This window comes from Haliaeetus albicilla, chromosome 22 (genome assembly GCF_947461875.1).
Source record: "Haliaeetus albicilla chromosome 22, bHalAlb1.1, whole genome shotgun sequence".
In the NCBI taxonomy this organism is placed as follows: domain Eukaryota; kingdom Metazoa; phylum Chordata; class Aves; order Accipitriformes; family Accipitridae; genus Haliaeetus; species Haliaeetus albicilla.
In genome coordinates, this window is record NC_091504.1 from 14,287,134 (window position 1) to 14,309,766 (window position 22,633).

A 22,633-nucleotide genomic window follows, 5' to 3' on the forward strand; every position below is an offset into this window, starting at 1 on the left:
CCGCCCCTAGGCCTCTCCATCGCCCTGTGCGAGCTGGTGGCGTATGGCTGGTTGAAGAGACAGCGCCCGCGCCGCGAATGAGCCCGTCAGCTGCCATCGCCCGGAGACGCCGCTGCGGGCAGCCCGACGCTGCGGGCCTTTAAGGCTCCCGTTAATTCTCCCGGAAGCAGCCCGACGTGGGCAGCTTGCTCGCGGCGCCCCATGGGAGTCCTCGTGCCCAGCGCCGTCGCCCTCCTTCCGCTCCGGCGCTGGGCTTACTGCGCATGCTCCGGGCTGGCGCGGGGGGCCGCTCCTCCCGCCTCGCGCGCGCGCCGCCGCCGCCGCCTGGGAGGGGTGCGTGAGGCGGCGGGGCGGGGTCCCGCGGGTCCCGCTGACGGCCTTCGCCCCGCCGGGACCGGGCGCGGGAGGGGACCCCGAGGACCGGCAGTGAGCGGGGGGGGGGACCCCGAGGACCGGCGTTGGGCGCCGCGCCGTCTGCCGCCTCGGAAGGAAGGCGGAGCGAGGCGGCGGGCGTGAGGCCGGCGGGAACGGCCCTCGGTCCTGGGAGCGCAGCCTGGACGCTGCCGTGCGGCGTTCGGCCTCTTCCGTTCCCCTGCACCGGCACGGCCCGAGGTGTTCTCCGTCACTCGCCTGGGACGAGCGTTCGCGGACCTGGGAACTCGTCCTGTCTTTGGGCTCTTTATATTGGAACTCACGAAAGACGTTTGTGAAAGCTCTTTTGCCAAGTCGTAAAACGTGAAGAAGCGGGAGGCTTAAGGAACGTTGTTTTGTCATCGCTTTCTCAGCCACGGCAGTGGCTGATCTCAGGGGTGGCAGGTGAAGGCGGGAACACCTTCCTTTGTGACAGGCCGCGCGCACCGCTTCTGCCGGCACATGTACCGTGCCGAGGGAATTGCTGAATTACGGATCTCTTGAATGCTCTCTTAAATGTGAGGGGTTGGGTTTGTTCCCCTCTCTTACAGTGGACATAACTGATGTTCTAATAATACTATTTCCTTTTTTCCAGTAGCATTAGTGATGGCGATGTCAGTAGTGCAGCTGACCAGTCCCCACAAATAACGTGATAAGAAAAACATTTGAGACGCTGATGTGGCCTGCATGGTAGAACTTTGTATAAAGAAAAGCTTTACAGGTTTTAACAAGTGTAGTATAGAAATTATACTACCGTTAATTGAGACTGAAAGGAATACAGCCAATTAGTAGTTTAGCGGGTGAAGTTACACTGATAGAAGGTTCCCTGACCTGGTGAAGCATACCTCTTATTAAACATTGTTCCAGTCTAATTGCTGGGGTGGGACTGTAAGAATAAATTGTTGAAGCTTTGCCTAGAGGCTTTTCCCAGCTCCAAAGGGTGAATTACCTTCAGCTGATCTCGGTCATGTCGATTCTTGAGACTAAGTGTGACAATTCAGCGGTAACAGTCTGATATTAAATAGTTAATGCTTAAGTGTATAGAATGACATTTAAAAGTCCTGTAGGACTCAATGCAAAATTGGGCTTTTGGTTACTGCAAGAACTAAAGGCAGGCGAGAGAAAACAAAAAGAGTAAAAAAACCCATGCCTAGAACAATAATTACACCCATGGATCATAAACTATGAAAGAGGCCATAAAAATGGTAAGAAGGCTTAACCAATTCCAAATTACAAGTATTTGAACACTGAGCAGCTTAAGAAAACAAACAGTATGATCATTCTCATCCAGAACAACAAACCACTGCTGAGGTAAAATCTTTTGGCTGGTAGTAGCAGGATGCGAATGCTAACCCTCGTGGTTAATCCTTTTGATTTATAGGTATCGCATAAATCATGTTGCTGATTTTTCTAAGCCTGCTGTTAGGATTGCTTACATACTGTTTACATTTAGAGAATGGCTTGTTGAGAACTCCACCGATGGGCTGGCTACTTTGGGAATATTTCAGATGTAATACAGACTGCAAAAGTGAGCCTGAAAATTGCATCAGGTAAAGTTAAATTACTAAAACTATCTATACAAATACACTACCTATCAAACACTTAGAAAACAAAGTAAATTTTGTGTTAGAATTAAGAGGTTATTGAAAAAACTGTTTGGGTGTTACAACAAATTGTACCCTATAAAGCAGCTTTAGAAGCACAGCTGCGTATAGCTTGGCACTGTGTTACAGTGGGAGCTGTGGAGTCGTGATTTCAATGATAGGTACAAGGTGTGCAGAATACCTTGAGAATGTGGCAAGATAAATAATATAAATGTCTGACCAAGTAAGTTTTTGTGGAAGTAATATGTTTAGCTTTTATAAAAATTAAATGGGAAGAGGGCAACAAGTAATTATCTTCCTTCCTTGTTTAAATTAATTACATGATATAACAACTACTCGGAGAAAAAGAGTAGTAGTTAAACCATCTTGAACTAACTTGTCATGAGTTAACTGCTGAGAATTAATCCTGTTACATAAACTCAATACCTTTCATTTTAAAATATTACTTGTGGAAGCCTACATAAACCTACCCAATTATTTTTTTCACAATTTCAACTGTTGATGTAGTTATACTGAGATGAAAAATGGAACTTGATTACTGTTGTGTGTGAGAGAGCTTGAAATACTCTTTAAAAGGAATGTGGAGACATCATATTTCTGTATCAAGAAGGACTTACCTCTGTATACTGCTAGAACATCTCTAAAGTCAGCTAGAAAATCTTGCAGTTGCCGTGTTGGAGAATTACTCTTCTGCCATCTTAAAAGCAGTTTTAAGATGACAGATGTTTCATTGCTATTTGTACTGATGATTTTGAACAAACAAACTAGGTTAATTATTTGACACTAAAAGGAAAAACTTAATGTACTAGATATAGCTAGGAAGTTATAGAGCTTTTCCATGCTTTGGAGAACAATAGATGTTCTGTGATAAACTTAGCCACTGTGGTAGACTCGTTAATAAGAAGCATATGTTTTAGTTGATTTTATAAGACTGACCAAGAACCTAGTGGAAGTTGAATTAAAGGAATTCTATATCCCAAGTTTCAAGCTGAAAAATAGAACAAATAATGTATTGTAGGACAGGCTATAGTGAAATCATAATATATATCACTATATTTAAAGTATTTTAGTTTCTGATATGTTTATTTTAAAGTCCCAGGGAAATTTTGTCATCTTCTATTTGTGTTTTTGCTATCATAGTCTAAATTTTAGATTTAGAATGCCATATATTTAGGAGAATCTCCTTTAAAAGTTACATTCCTATAACATCTTGAAAGATACAGTCTGAACAACAGTTGTTACCTGTGTCCCATTATTTGCAGGATGCTTTGAAAAACAAGCATGAGCAATTCCTTTTTTCATTACTTTTACCTTAAATCCAGACTAGCTATTGCAACTCTCTTTTTTTTGGAATCAGAAATGAGAATTTCTCAGGTCATGATGGGATATTTGGCAGTAGAAGTGGTGACGCAGCTTCTCCATCATAAATACCTCCCATGTTCCTACACTTCTATTGCCCCCTTCCTTTCATGAGTGCTAGAATTTGTGGGGGGGTGCAATGGAGTCGGGAATTGACACAGGAGAAAAGCAGTGGCAGTGTTTCAGCTGAAAGACTCCCTGATCTGGTTCACCTTGCAGCCACACAAACAGCTGCGTTGGCAACAGCAAAATGCACTTTGAACAGTGTCGTGAAATTGTTATCACTCAAGGAGACAAAGATCTCAGAAGAAAATACATGAGAGCAATAACCTGAGTTACGCAGCACCTTAAGTGGCAGAAGTTGCAGTGTTAAGTATCAAGATGAAAACAGAAGAAACCAAGACCATCTTATTTAAATAGGCACATTACAAAGGACTAAAACTTGCTGTTTATAAGCACTGCAGTTGTAATCCCTTATGTTATCCTGCAGACAGCGCTAAACTTCATTCATATTGATGTCAGAACATTTGCTGAATGGGAGACTGACATGCTAAAGACATGCTTGATGGCTGCTGTTTCAACACATTGGTTAGAGCAATAGGTTTGTTGATTAAGGCTAGCCTAAGGGAAAATGAAAAGCTGCCATGAGCAGCTTTATTCCCTGTTAAGCAAATTAAATGTGGATTATTCTCTTTAAAAAAGACAAAAATTCTGTAAGATTGTCAGTGTTACTAAGTAATAGCTGTGTCTTTCATCTTGATGCTTTTTACCATTCTATCATGTCTGTCTATATATTTATTAGCTTCAGGTGAATGACAATAGTTAATGATTTTATAATGATTTTCTGACAAATTTGTTAGGGTAGTAGAGTTTTTAACCTATTAGTTAGTTATTCAAGGAAGTGTTTAAACAAGAACTGAGTCCTGCACTCCAAGAACACCCAAACTGCACTCCAAGATTCAGTCACTGAAATACACCCTTGTTGCTCTGCCACTGGTTCATCATATCTTCCAGGCTTGCTATGTTTGTGTCTGTTTTCAGATTTGGCCAAGCTACAGCCTGAAAAACATGCAATCATAGATTTTTTTTAAATAGTAGTTATTAAGGCAGAAGAAAATACATATTCTATTCTTTCCACTGCTTTACAAGTAGATGTGTTCCTTGTTGTTAATCTTAAATTATGATAATATCTTAAGATTTATGATTGAGTAGTTAATTTAAAAAAATGCCTCATGAACTCCCTTGTTTAAGTAAAGTGATTTTCTGAGCTAAGGAACAGTTGGCACTTACAGAAAATGGAAATTAAGGCATTTATGCAGCTGCCTTTTTCAAAAACATGGCCAGCTTTTTAAACATTTTTTTTTCCCCACAATAAGCTTATAAAGCAAAACAAGCAAAGGGACTTCTCTTGAACTCTAAAAAAACTTTTGGAGAGGAAACAAAACAAAAGCTGTCTGACTTTTGTAATTCAAATGTTATAAAGTAAATTGCTTTGGAACCCATGTTTATTATGTGCTCACTGATCAGGAGAATTACATAGCTGTGAATGATACTTTTAGATAAGTGGAAGACAAGTTTTTTCAGTGTATTCCTTTTTCTGCAGCAACTGAAGTCCTTCATGCAACATTTTCTGACATTAGGATTACAGTTCACTGGAATTTCTGGCATAAGTTAGTTATGTGTAGAGATAATTCCAGGAATCCATTCCCTTCAAAACTGTTTTGGTTTTCCTGTTTTGAAAGAGTCCTTGATTCTTTCCCAGACCCAGAATTCTATCATGTATATATGTATGTATGATGACATTGCTCTCTTTCCTTAAACAGTGGTTATGGCGTATAACTACATATGGAATATATGGTTATTCCAACTCCTCGTGTATTTTGGGAAGGAAAAAAAATATCTCTCCCTGAATAATTCAAACAGGAAATTTCAAAAAAGATATTTTTTTAACATCTGTAAAAACACTCAGTTTTGGTTGGACATTAATACATGTTTTAACTACTACCAAAGGAAATATTCAACAACAAAGAATGTATACTTAAGTTCTATAAATACTTCACCAACATAGAGCTTTATACAAAACAAGAGTATGAAATATAGAACTCCTTCAGTGAAAGCATGCTCAGGAGTATTGACCTGAATTAACCAGGCTGAAACAGTTAAGCCATCTTTATGAGAAGAGAAGCCTGCAGAATTTAACTGAACTAAACTAGCTTATGAACAATTCCCTTCCAAAGGCAAGTGACTTAACCAAAAAAATGCCCTTTATTTTAAATAATCATGTGTAGATTAAATATAGTTTAATGTAATCCATTCTAAAAGTCAGTTTGCAATTGGTGGGTTTTTTGCTTGCTTTTCCAGGGTGCCCACACTATTATTCTATTTTCTGCCACTACTTGACATCCCTCTTTTGCTTAGGATACCCAGAGATGAGTGGGCATTGCTCTGACCAAAATAGGAAGACCTGTTGCACATTTTTGTAGCTGGCCAGCACTTGAAGGAGGACTCCCACCAAAGGTATTGGCAATATTAGATTTTGTTTTGGCTTTTTTGTTGGTAGTAATGGATTTTTAATATCTCCATGATAAAACATTGAGTATTGCATGCAAGTATGCTCTCTGTGGTATTTTATCTGTTCTGTTATGTGCATACCATGCTGTTGAAAACCCCAACTCACTGCATTACTGAAACAGCAAAAGTTTTTCTTTTTTAAATGCTGATGAAATTGTACATTGTCATTTTCAGCAGTTACTGGTCAAATTATGGGCTTGACCCTTGAAAATAAGATGAACTTTTTTTTTTTTTAGCAGCAACTACATCAGTCTGTACCCTTTTTTGAAAGCCATGCAATAAGAGAGTATCCTATACTGGACAACACCTCAGAGTTTTTTGACTTTTTTTTTGTATATTCTCTCTTAAACATATATATATATTATTATTTAGTTGCCCTTAGACTTGAGCTAAACAGCATAACAGTATCTTCCTACACAAATGACATGTTGCAAAGTTGTGTGACTTGGTACTCTAACAACTATGTTTCAGATACAGTTCATTTACTTTTTGCATACAGTGGTAATGCCCTAGCAGAAAAGTGTTTTCTGCTAGCACTAAGAAATTGATGGGGGTGGAGGGGCAACAGTGTATTTGGAGAACAACTACCAGGCAACTTGAACTGTAACTTTTATGATATGAGCCTGATGTTAGCTAGGAACATTTTTAATTTCCTTAGGAAACTTAGCATTCTTTAAATTAATTTAAGATTCTTTCTTGTTAAAACATTGTTGGAAATTGTTTAAGCCAGTGAAACACCTACGGGGTTTTGCGTAGGAATGGGTTAGTATAGAAATCCATCAGTCATATGCTTTACATAAAAATTTAGTATACAACAGAGAGTATCTTGGTTTTGTTTCAATGTCTCAGTCGTAATCTGCAGCAAAAATTAAAAGCTAGCGAACAGTCATTCTGTAATGCCTGGCCCTAACTTCTAGATTACTTACTCAATCGAAGATGGATTTTGCCTTCCGGAGTAGCGGGGTGGTGGTCCGCCAGACCAGCAGGGGGCGCAAGCCCCTCTCCGGCCCCTCCGGGGGGTGGCCAGGCCCCAGTGGGGCTGAATCCCAGGGGGTAGCTACCAGGTGGTATCTGACCTGAATCCACAAAAAGTAGAAAGATAACAATTCTGTTAGGTTGAAAGGTTCAAAATTGGAAAGGCCTTCTCGAATTTAACAAAAGGTCAAGCAATTTCCGTGCAGTATTTTAGCACACAGAAAACGAATGTATTAAGTGGGGCTAGTTGAAATTTGTCAATGCCAGCCACCATCGTAAGCATTAGCTTCAGGCCTCTGAGTAGCCTCAGAGGATAATGGTGAGTAAAATATGTTGCAGTGCGACAAAGTAACAGATGACTGGTCTAATGAGGATGTGAACAGAAAAGATAACCATTTTTCAAAATGGGTGACCTGAGGTCTGCTGTTAGCCAGAAAAAAAAAAGGCGGGGAGGAAAGGGCCAGTCTGTGCTTTTAACCGTCTCTTAAGAGTAGTAAGAGTTATAATCGGCAGGTGGGACATGGATCTAGAGGTTTCTTCCCCAGCTAGCTTTACTCCCTAAGGTATCCAAATTACTCATACCTCTTAGTATGTTTGGAAACAAATCAAAATGCACCACCTTGCTTTGGCAGGGGGAAGAAAAAGGAACAAAAAAGAGACATGCTTGTTAGGCTATCAGTGGTATTACAGTTTAGACTGTCTCCTGATGTTGTCATACACATTTAAACAGGAAGAGTGGCAAAACTGGAACCATGTGAAGCTATACCTGAAAGTGCCCCTACAGCAATGACCCAAACCCACTCTTCATGCACACTGTCCCAAAAATGCAGTAGTTAAATTTTTAATCGTTACAATCAAGATGCCTAGCTAAGATATCCTTCCTAAGTGTTAGTTGTTCAAAGTATGTAAAGATATGCAAATAAAACTTTTTTCTGGACTAGAAAATTCAAGATTCATTTGCAGAGCCACACAGAGAGCTTTGAAAATGTGACTTAAAAATTAAATGGAAGGTGTAGGGCATTTGGATTAATTCAGACAGAAATACTAGGATTACATAAATTTGAGAGACTGATACAAATGAAAGTTATGCTCTGTAAGCTCTCAGTAGATTAACTTCAGTTTTCCATTTTACTGGGCCTTGACACTGCATACCCTTAAGATCTGTAAATGTTTTAAGGTGCTTTACCATTTTCTTAAGAGAGTCACACATTTGTAAAATTTCTTATGATCAGACAAATGTATCTGTCTGGACATAAAGGCTGTATTTCAGTAGGAATCATATACATTGCTTCAATTCTTGATTTAATGATATCTGGTCTATTCTGGCTGATTATAGGTAATTTTGGCCAGGGTAATGAGCTGTCAGAAGCTCAGATAGTTCTGTGGGCAGTTCTTACAGCACCTCACTTCACGTCCAGTGAGCTAAGAACACTTTCTGAGAGTGCAGAATATACCTTGAAAAATGAGGTACTGATTTATATATCTCAAGATACTTTAGGGATTCAAGGAAAGCATATCATGAAGGTATTAATTTGTCAACTCTCTTCTTTCTGAGAAGCTTTTAATTTTCATTTTGTTAACATTATGTTAGTCTTTACAGTTTCCCTAAAGAAAAGAATATCAGACCTTTTCCTACCCTTTAGAAATAATCTTTTTCTTAGTGTATATTGTGGTTAAGAAGGTTTAAATGTAGCAATCCATGCCCACTTAATTTATTAGATTATTTTATTCCATTTTCTCTATACTGTTGTCTTACTCATTTGTATGTTATAAACAGGCATTGGAGATTAAGCTGAGGAATACTACGCCTATTTTCTGACCTATTTGCTAATATAATATTTACATCACTGTTTTAACTAGCTAAGCCATTATCATGAGCTTCAGCTGTTTACATCAGGTCTTAATTTTATCATTTTCTTTTCTGTAACTATGGCTACGCTGATTAATTTAACAATGTAAGGTGTGTCTGATTCCTTCCTTTGGAAGACAGAGAATGTCACTGCCTCCACTGTTAGCATGAATCTCAGGAAGTGTTTTATTCAAGGTATAATGCTTTGTAGCTGTACATTTTTGTTAGATTCAATATCTTGATTTTTTACCCCAGTAGTCCTGTCCTTATTTGCTTGGCTTTATATTTAGAGGTTAACTACAACAGATATTTAATGCTAGAGAACTCTAGTGTAACTGAAAAGGTAGAATATGGGTAAAGTGAATTGATCTCTTTTCTATCACAGGTTATATATGAGGTTTAAATCTGCCCGTAAAGAAGATGCGGGAGGGGAAAACAGTGGTTTATAATCTAACTCGGTTAAAGAATTGTGCTTTAGCAAATAACACAGGCAGAACTGAAGAATACCTCTTTACACAGGGAGAGTTCCCTGCCTGAATAGCAAAACCCCACCTTTTTCTTAGCTTTGCCAAGATCTAGAAGGTCTCAATCTCACAGTAATGTAAAAGCCAAACTAGTGTGACTTCTACGAGAGTCAAGAGAGCCCAGGGAGTGAGGTGTATGCTGACTCTGCTGTCTTTGCACATACTCATGCTACCTTAGCAAGTAGACTAGTCCAAAAGAAGCCCATTTGTAGAGCGAAAGTTGTGTGGATGTGAAATGCTCAGCACCAATGCACATTTCAGGGGTTTCATTTTGGAATAGCTTTAGTCTGAACACATTGGTTGAATGTAGTGGTTGGAGCCACCTTCCCAGAGGAATCCAGGTCACATGCTCTGAGACAACTATAAAATGAACCAAAGCACGGTACATGGAGACGATCAATTTGGCTCACTTCTGAGCCAAACTAAAATGCTAACACACACACACTTTGCCAGTTAGATTGTTCTTAGAACGAATAATCTCTCTGAAGAAAGTTTTGCTGGAGACCTTTGCATAAACAAGCAGGGGTCAAGCCAGATTTTCTCTTTTTGCAGTCAGGTATCCTAATCACAAGCTAGGGTCACTGGTGTATGTTCCTTTCTCTGTCACTAAAGCGACACTCTAATTCTTTTCACAATTTCAACAGAAAGAGTAGAGGCAGTAGTTGCTTACAAATCTTTTTAAGCTGGCAATCAGATTATCCTCTTTGTAGGTGAGCTAAGTAGGTTAAATATCTTCAAAGCCTCTAAACTCTATCTCTCATATCCTGAAAGCTATTAACACACCGGCACTATCTGCTTCCCTGCAGTCCTAGGTCAAAACGGCGAGATGTTATGCCTCTGCCTTGCTTAATCATATCCATGTGGCTAAAATAGAAAGTCCCCAATCATCATATTGGCTCTTATGAATTCTCAGTTCTCTCCATATACTATGGAGGAAGCTCAGGCCCTTCACACAGAGAACCAGCCACCACAATGCTCAGTTATAGACCAATACCTTAATTCCTGCAAACAGTATAAGCAGATATTCATCAGCTGATCTTAACTGTCATCCTTATTCTGAAAGGTCAAGCAGTCATCCAAAACTCGGGTTTATAAGCACTAGTAAAAATGGCAAAGTATTTTCAAGCTGAGTATAAAAACATACTTAAGGAATTCTTCAGGTTTACCTCTGACACATTCCAAAGAATTGGAGTTTCAAGTCCTTAACAGTAGTGTTCACTTTTTGCTTTATATCATTCTACTTCATGTTGGAGAACATACTGAAAAACAAAATCATTTTAATACTGTCTCCTAAAACATAGTAAAACAAAAGCCACATTAAAAAACCAACAATTTTACATATATACTGAAAAACTCTGACTGAATTTAAATAAAACTTTAAATAAGGAGTGGCCAGAGTTGACTAGGTTCTTTCAAAGAAAATACTTTTGACAGAAAAACAAAGGAGAATGAAATTGGCTGATGCATTCGATCTAGCTTATTTCTGGTTTTATATTGCTGAACATCAAACTGATGAGAGGATTTTTTTGTTTTCTTTACAATCATTACTGAAATACAGGATTCAAAATACAACTTCTTCAGAGGGCAAGGGAGAGAAGGGTCTTCCCACCCTCCCAAAACACACACACACTTTTCTGGATAAAATTTGCATGTCGAATTCGCCTTTTATTCCTTCCTGGCAATCTCCATTTCAATTCTTGACTTTTCTTGAGCAACAAACAAACTGTTTTAAAATACAAAAAGGATAAATAAATATAGCAATTTCTTTTTTTTTTTTTTTAATTGCAGAAATTACTGGTAAGTAATGCTGCTGTGTATTAAGAATTATAAATGGATACGGGAATGTTTTGGCAATGTGTAGATCAGTCATCATCAACAGTCATTTCATTAAGTGATCTAGCAAGCAACTGAAACTTTAAAAATGTGTTAAAACTAGGTCCTATAAACTTGAACATTTTCCTTTCAGTTCTCTCTTCTGTGGAGAAGTAGATTCTTTGAAATTAGAAAAAAAAACCAGAATACTTCATAATTGAGATTCTATCAAAAGAGAAATATTTTAGAACAGTATTTTAATTGTTGTTTGTCAAACTAGAAGGATTAGCATTTTAAGGAAATCATAGAAGTAGAGCAGAAAAGCATGAGAATGCTTTGGATGGGGCTTTGAGCAACCTAATCTAGTGGGAGGTGTCCCTGCCCACGGCAGAGGGGTTGAATTAGATGATCTTCAAGGTTCGTTCCAAACCAAACCAGTCTATGATCCTATGAATGCTGCCATAGACACCCTAGGAAATTATTTTCTTTGAAGTATCATACATGGCATCCGTCTGTCCAGCATCTTGGTATTCAAGCCAGTATGACTCTAAAATTATAAAATCTCAGAGATTTAATTGATTTACCACTGAAGTTGCTATATAAACAACACAATCATTGGAAGCTAGTGATTCCACAGGGAATTATTCTGAAGAAATTAATATGTGGAAAAATAAGGTTAGTACATTTTCTTCTTACCTGACAGTGTCAGTATTCCCCAGTATGCATACTGCTCAAGAATTCTGGGAAGCAAGTGTAAACTACTGTGCTACTGCTGCCTATTTTAGTAGTGCTGACATAACTGTAGCTGTGAGCTGTATTGTAACCATCTAGGTATATACAAATTAATCCTATAAATATAGGGAATTTCAGAAGTGATAAGAGTTCCATGACAGTGGACTAACACAATATACTTAGTTTCACAGAGTTCTAATTCTGAAGTATGGAAGAGAATCCAGAAGAACAGGCAGTTTACAGTGGCCATTACAAATAATGGCACTGATGGAGCAGCAAGACCTTTCACAACAATCTTAGTCCACATGGGTATTATAAGGCAGGATATAGGATAGATGAAGTAATGGAGGAGTGTTTTTAGGAAACAATTGCAATTGCAACAGAATTGCACTGCCATTAACATAGAAGTTGCTACAACAGGCAGAGTCGTGCTGTTTCTCATACCTTTGCGCTCATCAACTTTTTGTTTATTTCATGCTCTTTTAATCTGTTTTATAAATCCAGTTTTGTGTTTCTAACCACTTGTGCTTCTACAAAATTTGAGTTCTGAGCTTGTATGCTGTAAGGCTCAAAACAAACCTTAGATGGTTGGGTTTTTAACTTAAATGCTGTGCTCTAAAATGTGGCACCCCACCCATTGGCTGTATACAAAAGGAGGTTTTAAATTGACAGGAGAGTTAACATTCTTCCAAACCTCAGTCTGGAGCATACTGTATAATTATGCTAAGTCACTGTTAGAAGCTATTTTAAAAGGAAATGTTGCCTGCCTTCTGAGGTTTTTCTGTATACATGTAGTTCGGGCATGTCAGCCTTTCTTTAAAACTACAGCATTATTATTCTTGATAGAATAAGCAGTACTAGCATACTTCAAAGCACAGAAAATAAGACAAGCAGCTAGGCTTTTCCAAGTTTGTATCTCCACCTTGCCACTGAGTTTGTACAGAGCTTCAGTTATCCTGGGTCTCATAATTTAAATTTGTAAAATTGAGCTTTGAGTTTTTAAACGTATGTAGTTGTTGCAGTGATTATTTGTTACATAAAAATGTACTTTCTTTTGTAAACTGCTGAATCTCAGGTATTAGATAGTTTTATACATTTTTCTTTGTTATCTTTTAGAAATAGTAGAAATGTACTGGTCTAACTGAGGGCAGAACCTAGCCTGTAGTAAATATTGTTTACAGTTTATTTATATTTTCTCAAGACTAAAGTTTCTCTGGCTGTCAGTTGAAACATTTTAGTATTGAACTTACTGCCACTCCTTCCTTTTCTCAAAGGCTCTCCCAAATTATCACCTCTAACAAATATTTTAATGAATAAACCACCTTTTTCTTGCTGAGAAAAAAGGTTATCTTTATTAAATTTTATTTTTACTATAAAAATATGATCCACTTCAAATGTGCATAGTGCCTTCTTACTGTAAGTCAACTGGTTTTAAATAAACCCTCCCCTAACTAGGCTGTCCCATCTCTACTTCTGGTGCCTACTCTTGATTCAACTTTTTTCCAGCCACAGGGCCCTTACAAGACATTCTTTTGTTAACAGAACAGGAAGTTCCTTATCTTCTAAAATTGTGTGACTCCAAATTTAATTATATGCTTTAAGCAAATAGAAAATATGTCTTGCTCAAAGAGAACTTACTTGGGCTGGTACAAGAAATTTCAGGGCCTATGGCATACAAGGCAGATAAGATGATCTGACCTTCAGCTCTTTGACCAGTGACTTAAGAAGCTGAAGAAGAAAAGATGATGGGCAGAGGCCAAAACAAAAGGATGAAGAACAAAATTCAAAGACCAAAAAAAATTCAAAGAAGCAGTCTACCAGTAAGCAGTTACACTTACTGGTGACCTTTCTCTAAGGGACTGTACTGCTCAGTGTTCTTACAAAGGTTCCTAAGTCCAGTATTTCAAGTAAAATTAGGACAGCTGCAGCTCCTCCTCTTCCTTCAACTTGCAGTCATAATGACCATAAAAGGACCCACCTAATTCCAGTCCTTCCAGTTGTGGGGTAATCAGCTAATTATGGAGATTACAGAAAACTGAAGGGGGCAGGGGAGATGCAATATATGTGCTATGGTACAAAATATTTCTTTCTTTCTATGAAAGAAAGTGATCCTTTAGTGCTTGTATTGTTTAGTGCTTGCTTTCTGTCCAAAGGAAGATGCATTCCCTTCCCTAGGATCAAGGATGAAGTCATTACAGAGAATTAACTACTTTGCTTTACATTTTAATTCTACGTCATTGCCTGCATATGCAAAACACCTTTGCACACATCTGTAGGCAAACTACTTGTTGCTTCAACAAAAATTAATAAATGAAAAATACTACGTGATTGGAAGTGAAGATAATGAACCTTCAGCAACATCTCGACGCACAATTATCTTTGAACATCCATGGATTTGAAAGAGTGATGTTAAGTATTGACTTTTGCTTATTAAAATAAATACTATACAGATATTTTCTTTGGTGGCTATCAGAAAGAACAAATCTAAACAAAAATTCAGTATAGTATTTTACAGAATAAGTATTAATTAGAATTGCTTATGTAATTAAGTTTGGCTATGGCTCCCCTTGACCCTCCATTCTAAATAAGACTTGGACACAAGCAAAGATTATCTGTTCCTGGCAAATCCTTCCTAGGGATTACACGCTGCATAAACTAATAAGGGTTTATCTTTTCTTCTTTCTGAGAGAGGAAATAACTAGAGCAACATTAAAACATTAATGTGGCATTAAAGAATTCCAAACAGAATTAGGAAATTAAAAGGTTAGGATTCTCACAGTAGTATCAAATTACCATTAAGTATGCAGATCTTATGTGCAGACCACATAAAATTCAGAATACTCTGTGTATGCAGTACTGTTCTGCTCTGTGAAGTAAAAATGTCAAGTATGTATAAGCTGTTTATTTTAAAAGATAATCTGAATATGGTCGGCATAAAATTTTGTATGCAGCACCATATTATTGCTGGTTCTTGAGGTGCCATAGTCACAAAACAAAGCTAGACAAAATTTCTACCATTCAACATAATTTAAATTAAAATATTTATGGTAAAGTAATGGAGACACAATTAGAATGTGCTAAGTTTTACACCATAAAAAGGTAAAAATGTATTTAGTACTTGCCATCTGAAAGAGTTTCATAATCACTGTAAAATGGCTATTTGGGAGTAAGTCTGTTTATTTCTGCAAACTTTGAAAGGCTAATCAGTGAAAGCAACAACATAAATCTGAAACTAGGAAGTTACCAAAGAAGGCCTCAGAGGAATGAACTACTTTTTTACTAGTCACCTTTCGACTGCTGGTTCTTGAGATCACCTGTGACTTGATGCTATGTATATTTTAGGGTAAGTGCCTTAAAGAATTTAAATCCATTTAGCAAGATTCACACCTCTAATAGTTGAAAAGAAAACTATTTTTTCTAAAGGTTTACTATAACTGATTCCTTGCTCCTGTTTTTCCTTGCTATCTTGCACATCCTGATGCCAGTTCGCAAGGCCTATTACACACAGTATAGCAAACTCCCTTGTTCTGTATAGTAAATGCAAAGAGAATGATGGTTCCATCACTGCTAGTACAAATGGGGTAGTTCATGGCATTTGATGTATTAATTTTATGATGGCATCTCATATGCACTTAAGATTTTTTCTCCTTTATACATAGGAACAAGATTCTTCATACATGTTATTTTAAAGCGTACAGCCCCTCTATGTGTTTAGGATGGTATGAACTTTATTAGGTACAGGACCTGTAGACAAGAGTTTTTCTAGATGGCTTTCTATGAAGTTCAGTAAATGAAGTATCACCATTAGGAATTTGTTTTATTTTAAACCAAGGAAGCAATTTATGTATTTGGATCAGGTCATCTTCCTTGTATTAAAACCAAAAAGAACAACCAAGGCTTAAGACTGCCAAACTCACTGGTGTCCTAGTTTGCAATTTGTACAATGGAAATTATGCAACATTTCTATATGTCTTTGAAGAGTCAGTGAATTCTCTAAGAGTTAAGTATCATCATCTTCCCTGAGCACTGTCATATTTACAAGGTACTGGGATTTCACTTCAGCAGCTACCTTCAGACTCACCTGTTTTCTTACTTTTTTTCTGACCACGAGTCTACAAGTCTGCTTGTAAGTGTCCTGAACATGTCTTCTCTGTTCATAACTGATCACTTTTAAAGAAATATAAAGCCTACAGAATCATAAACTCTTTCTTAGTTTCAGGAAAAAGTATTCTTAAGCCAGTAATTGATACTACAAAGAAGCATAAGCTTAAGTCTTTATAATTACAGGTTAAATAAATTGTTCTAAATTGTTTATATTATATAGTACATGGCATTTGTTGCCTTCCAAATGCAGTGGAAAATAGGCCTACATAGAAAACTTAATAATACGTTTGTCATGATGGCCCAGATTTGAGAATGCATTTAAACTCTTACCTTCTATTGAGATGAGAGTCCTCGCTTCTCACTGGAAATCATAACAGCTGCTAGCGGCTAAACAATAGTAGCCAAGCAAACATTCTACTGAACATAGACCTGCATGTTGTGCGCTTTATGCATACTCCTCAGCAAATGACTATTACATTGTTTGAGTGATTTGGAAGTGTCTGGTTTATTTCAGGTATAGCAAATCATGATGTTAGTGCTGACAGTTCTCCGGTTCAATTACTCCTCATCCCAACCACACTGCAAAAGCAGAGAGTAAACATGGGAGACAATCCAACAGCAAATAAAGATATCCAGAGCCTGCTTGTCAAGTGACACATACTCAGTTCTTCAGCACTACTGAGCCCCTTTTTGATTCCATGTGTCTTAAGATACCAGATTTCTGGTATTCATTTCTTTGCTACTCATAAGTTCCCTAGCTAATCCCAACGTTCCCCATCCCTCAGTACTTCCAGGGTTTTTTTGTCTCTCAACAATACATTCAGTAACTTCCCAGTTCCCAAAGCAGGCTGGATGGCATTATTATCTATCTAAAGATAGATAGGTCTTGTGCTGATTAGCCTGAAACAGACAAGGGCTACATTCTGCTCACCTTTCCTTTGATGGACACATAACTTGGGGGTTTTATCCTCTGCCAAGTGTCCAATTGCCATAAAACTCTTCACAGCTGAGGAAGCAGACATCATGAACAGAAAGGTCATGAAAGCAAGCTGTAATGCAAGCAGACCAGACCAATAGGGCATTGTACCATTGACAGGATGAAGAACAAAACAATAAGAGGTGAACAAATAAACAGGTAAGAAAAATCTGCATTTTATTTTTAAGCAATTTAAAACATTTAGAGACAACAAAGAGTCAGCAGATGTACTAAAAGGAAAAGTTACACAAAATCATAATATGTGCATTTCTGTCTCTTCCCTCTTAGCGGAACGTAGTCTGCACAGTCTCTATAAATCCATGTTCTAGCTTCACCGTGAATACTGCATACAGTTCTGCAGCTTCCCCCTCATCTCAGTGAAAATAGAACTGGAAGAAGATTCAGAAATGGTCAACAAGGACAAAGGCATAGAAATGGAATTTCAGAACAGTGAGTTAAAATGGTAGGAAAGTAGTTCTTAATGAAAAGGGCACTGCTTCTGTTTATGACAAAGCTGTCTTATAGATAATAAAAGTAGGCAAACAAAGTCTCAACCCTCTTTTAATTTAGCACAGATGATTTCCCCTGTGCATTTGCATAGCTTAGTTGGTGATACATGGAAAAAATAATCATCAATGAATTTGTTATTGCAGTAGAACAGGCCTACTGCCTTCCCTGCCTGCAGGGCATAGTTTCATGAAAACCTTTAGGCAAAAGAAAAAGTGGTATTGGAGTCTCTTTCCCTGGCAGGGTGGAACTGCTAGTTTGAAGCTATCTGCTATCACATCACAAAATCATAGACTCACGTAGGTGGTAAGGGACTTCTGCAAGTCTGCAGCCCAACTATCTGCTCAAGGCAGGTTCCATTAAAGCAGGTTGCTTTGGGCCATGTCCAGTTGAGCTATGACTATCTGCAAGGATGGAGTTTCCGTAGCGTCTCTGGGCAAGCTGTTTCAGTGCTTGACGACCCTTTGTAGGGAAAAAAAAAAAAAGAGTCGTTTCCTATATTGAATTTCTCATGTTGTGCCTTGTGCTCATTGCCTTTTGTGCACCACTGGGAAGAATCTGGCTCCATCTTTTCTATGTCATTCCATTAGGAAGCAGTAGACAGCAGTACAACCTCCCCTCACCATCATCTTCTTTAAACCTGAGCAAATCCAGCTCTCTCAGCTTCTTCTTGTGTGTCGTGAGCTGCAGCCCCCTGAACAGTTTGGTGGCCTTCACTAGCCTTGCTTTAGTATATCCATGCCTTTCTTAAAATGAGACACAGAACTCCAGATGTAGTCTCACAAGTGTCAAATAGAGGGGAAGAATCAATTCCCTTCAAACCTACCAGTTATACTCAGCCCAGTATGCAGCTGGACACATTTGCTGCAAGAGCACACTGTTGACTCACATTCAACTTGTCCACCACGACACCCAGCTTCTTTTTTACAAAGCTGCTCTCTATTCAGTCAGTTCCCAACCTGTTCTTCTGCATGGGGTTATGCCAACCCAGATGCAAGGCTTTGCGTTTGCCTTTGCTGAACTTCATGAGGTCCCCAACAGCTCATTTTTGCAGTCCGACTAGGTCCATCTGAGTAGCAGCCGTGCCCGTCAGTGTATGAAGCACTCCCCTCAATCACCCACAAACTTGCTGAGAGGTCAGTCTATTCCATCATCCTGGTCATTACATCAGCCATTTCAAGAATCCAAGTTGTAAACTATATAGAAGAAAGCAAGTCTAACATCCATCCAGAGATATGCTGGAGATTTCAAATTTTGTTTTACAAAAATGCAAGAGATGCATTGCTAAGGATCTTCTTCTCTAGATATAAAAATAAAAAGTAGCCCTAGGTTCCACAAGCAGCAGGTCCTGGGTCTTTTTTTGGGTGCAAATGCTGAAATGCAGAACTTGACTTACAGTGTGTAAGAAATCTACTGGAAGGCAGAGATGACTGTCAAAACTTAACAGCTAAGCAAGCCAGAAATTATAGAGTCCTTCCCCAGAATCTTCCAGTCTGTGGCTTTGCTCAAAGACAGAGCATGTATTTCCATATCATAAAAATGGACAGAGTTGCATCAGTATATACATGGTACAAGAACATACTTGCAGTCTTGTTATTTGCCTGGATGATTGTATGCACAGGAAGGACTTTGTGCTAGCAGCCATTATACTTCAGGAGCAGAGGGTAGAAGCTGGAACAGAACAAAGCCAAAAAAAAGACAGATGAAAAAAGAAAACTGTAGGAGTAATTTAGCTCGTCTGCATACATTATAACTGTAAACCAGTTTCAAGAACATTTATGTAATAACAGCCTTTCCAGCACACAACTGTCTGTTAAGGGCAGCTACACACTAGCACAGTATTTTTGCAGAATGGACAGAGTAACATTGCTGCCAAAGGGCATATAAAGGACAACGCTACAAACATGGTGCCCCAAATTGTTTCAGAACATACTATGCTACTCATAGGCTTACTATTACCAAAGACATTACAAGTTATAGTATAGGATGGTATAGTCTTAAAGTCGGATTTTGTTCTGTATGCTAGAAATAGATTTGAGATAATACCAAATACATTGGAAAATACTATAAAATGGCTTAACAGAATGTTTTCTAATCTTCCACATGGAGCTTGTCTCTCCAAACTACACTTTATAACTCTCGTAGTTTTTGGAACAACATCTCCAACAACACGAGCTGAAGAAAACATTGGTAAACAGGAAGCATTGGTTGTGGAAAGGAACTAAGAGAAGATGCAAGGACATGAAAGAGGAAGGCAGCCAGCCAAACCTCTAAAAATAGGAATAAAGTCACTGAATGTTTCCAGACAAATACTTGAATAAGTGAGGCTGGTTTTTGTTGTTTTGTTTTGTTTTTTTTGTTTTTTTTTTAAATGAAGATAACAGTGATAAAGAATTTGATGGTGTACTACTTGGACGTTCAATATCTGAAGGAACACAGACTTGTAAGGGATGTATTCCAGGCCAAATCTGTGTCCCAATCTGATGTTTAAGAAAATGTGGGGTAACTTAGCGACATTTGCCAAGTATAGCAATCAAGTAAATACAGTCAGTTGACTTACTGCTGGGAAACAGCTTTTCAATTCTAATTATTCTGATACCTTCACAGTGAAGCATGTGTTTTCCTTCCTTATTTTCCTCCAGGTGTCAGTGCCACAGAAGAACCCAGTCTGGGACTTAAGCTGGGAAGCAGAACACCAAGGTGCAGTTTCCTAGCTCTGCTACAGCCATCATATAGCACCTTGAGCAAATCACCCTGCCTCCATTTCCATCTCTAACAATGGGAAAATAACTTATTTCACCATTCTTTAGTAGTTCATTAATTCAGTGGGGCAGCAAATATGTCATATAGCTTAATTGTCACATACTTAATGCAGTAGGATCCTAATTTTGTAGGACTTCACTTAGATACCTACAGACCCTAGTAATTCTATACTCGTCATCATTACTACAGATCTTTGTAACAGTTAAATGCAGAGTATATATAAATTTGACCAAGGTAGGTGGTCAATGCTTTTTCATTTCTCAGTAAAAATAACTGTTCTTAGTAAATAAAAAGTGTTAATGGAACCAACTTCTATTACTAGAAAAATACAGCTTTGCAGCTGTTTTAGTCAGGAGTAAATATACTGTTATGCTGCTCTCAAAATCACTACCTTCACCTGCTCACAGGGAAGTGGATAACTTGCACTTACATTAGCCATATTGTAGACCATTCTAGCGCTTTATCATCTTCCTGCATGTACAGAATCACAGCCACTGAGAAATGAGGCTTTTACAACTAACTTAACAAGTCTGCCCATAATATTGTTATGCTGTGAGAATGTTCCTCAGTACAGCTATGTGTCTCCATTATATTAATCTATTCTTCAGATTTAAAACCAACTTTAATTAAGCAACGATTGAGCACATGCAACCTTGTTTGAGAAAGTATATTTGAAAAGTAAATGCTTCTCCCTGCCCCTGCAACAGCTCCAGTGGACAAAAAGAACGAATTCATCCGTAAGAAGGAAAATGCCGTTTGTCACATATGACTTACACCAGTTACCAGACACTTCAGATAAAAGGAACACTACAAAAAGCAAATATGACAGGTCTGCACTGCCACATAAGTTTTTATTTAAAAATTTAAAAGGAGTTTTAAATCTTATTTTTAAAAAATCACTATCATTGTAATCCATAGTAACTTCCAATCTGTTACTAGTATATTTTCTTAGCTGTATGCCACGGCAATTAGCCGGACAACCTAACTCCCCCGTGATAAAAGTATTTTTTTCAATCAGTTTTCTTACCTCCCCACCCCAGTTTCGTTAGATGTTCTCCTTTGAACTTCAACTTGTAGGAAATAGAACTCCTGGCTTGCATTTCTTACTTCATCACTTCATATAGTTTTTGTCTACTTTCTGATAGAGGCAGCCGTAGTCTGAACATTTCAGTCTCATTTGATTTTTCAATGGTTTTAAGATTACTTTCCTTCCTTCAGAGAAAAACATGTCAACTGCACTAATCCAACATCAAGTGCACTAACACATTGCATCAGTCAGTCTCCTGAAGAACAAACATGAAATGTAATTCATGTTGCTCCCCTGGATACTGTTTTCATTGTCATATCCAATGGTATGCTGGATGGGATACTGTTCAACTGGAAGTTTCACTAAACTGCTGTTGAACACTATTAAAATGTTCTAATAGGTGTGACTTATTGACCGGAAGAGTCAGTAAACAAATGCAGTATAAGTGACAGTATGAAAATAGAGTAGCAGTAATTAGCGATGTGACTCCATGAGTAATAGGAAAATTGCTTTGACCCAGTTGATGGCAGTAGCAACAAAATCTTAAAAATAAATTTTAAAAAATCTGTCATAAATAAATGGGTTTTCTATTATGACTTTGTACATGACCAAGACTTCTCAGGGTCATTGACAACGTTTGTGGTTGCCACAGATCCTATTTTGCTAGTATTCCAGTCCCTCTCTGTTGGGAAACACAGTGGTAGCTGTGGTCCACTATGCTGGTGAGACCTGAAAGATGGAGATAGAAAGACTAGCTGGCAGCAGATCCTAGCACATTGTATCAGAAGCTACTTGGTATCGATCAGCAGGAAGTCACGGTCACACAGCAAGCCTCCAACAACTTTTGTCTTTTTGCAGAATAAAAGCTCTTGAGCCGGAAACCCTGCTTTCTTCTGGTTTGTCAGGTCCGTACCATGATCCCTTCTGCTTGTTCAAGCACCATGCACAGTTTTGACTGGGCTAACGTACCATTTCTGGTGTTCTGCATGTAGTTGCACAAAGGTGTATTAGGTGTACAAAGGCATATTAATATCCTACCTTAAACTGATGTGCTTCCACATTTATCCCACGCTACCCTCATTTCAGTGCCAACATAAACATTTCATAGAGCGTGGATTAATGAGAGCATAACAAAACCAAATCTGATCTGTCTGTGCATGCTTTTTGTCTTTTGGAATCAGACCATGTACGATTTTCTACTTCTGATTGAAGAGGAATGATATAACGCAGAAATCAGAGCATTTTTAATGCAAAAGTAGAATTATCCTTCAGTATGCATGTGAAAAAAACATTTTACTTCTTTGATGAAAATACCATTCACTGCAAAAAAACCTACCAGCTGCTCTCCAATAGTAAGATGACATGACCAAGAAGTTCTTGGTAAGTTTGGTAAAAAACCCTTTGTTTTTCTCTCTCCTT

At 38.2% G+C, this 22,633-nt stretch overlaps 3 long non-coding RNA genes across 5 annotated transcripts; 2 read left to right on the plus strand and 1 right to left on the minus strand.

The window, feature by feature from the left end:
• The first annotated feature begins 427 nt into the window (after positions 1-427).
• On the plus strand, positions 428-20,643 carry LOC138690520 (uncharacterized). 3 transcript variants are annotated; one of them, XR_011329292.1, is made up of 4 exons: positions 428-5,891; positions 16,948-17,076; positions 17,206-17,380; positions 20,067-20,643. It is a non-coding gene; the product is annotated as an uncharacterized lncRNA (long non-coding RNA). The 3 variants fall into 3 exon arrangements; XR_011329293.1 differs by lacking the exon at positions 17,206-17,380 and having other exon boundaries at positions 428-1,961; positions 5,793-5,891; XR_011329291.1 differs by lacking the exon at positions 17,206-17,380.
• Positions 9,411-13,026, plus strand: LOC138690522 (uncharacterized). Its single transcript, XR_011329295.1, has 2 exons — positions 9,411-10,153; positions 10,237-13,026. It is a non-coding gene; the product is annotated as an uncharacterized lncRNA (long non-coding RNA).
• On the minus strand, positions 16,388-19,094 carry LOC138690521 (uncharacterized). Its single transcript, XR_011329294.1, has 3 exons — positions 19,007-19,094; positions 16,873-16,990; positions 16,388-16,520 (listed from the first exon to the last, which is right to left on the minus strand). It is a non-coding gene; the product is annotated as an uncharacterized lncRNA (long non-coding RNA).
• Positions 20,644-22,633: the final 1,990 nt, after the last annotated feature.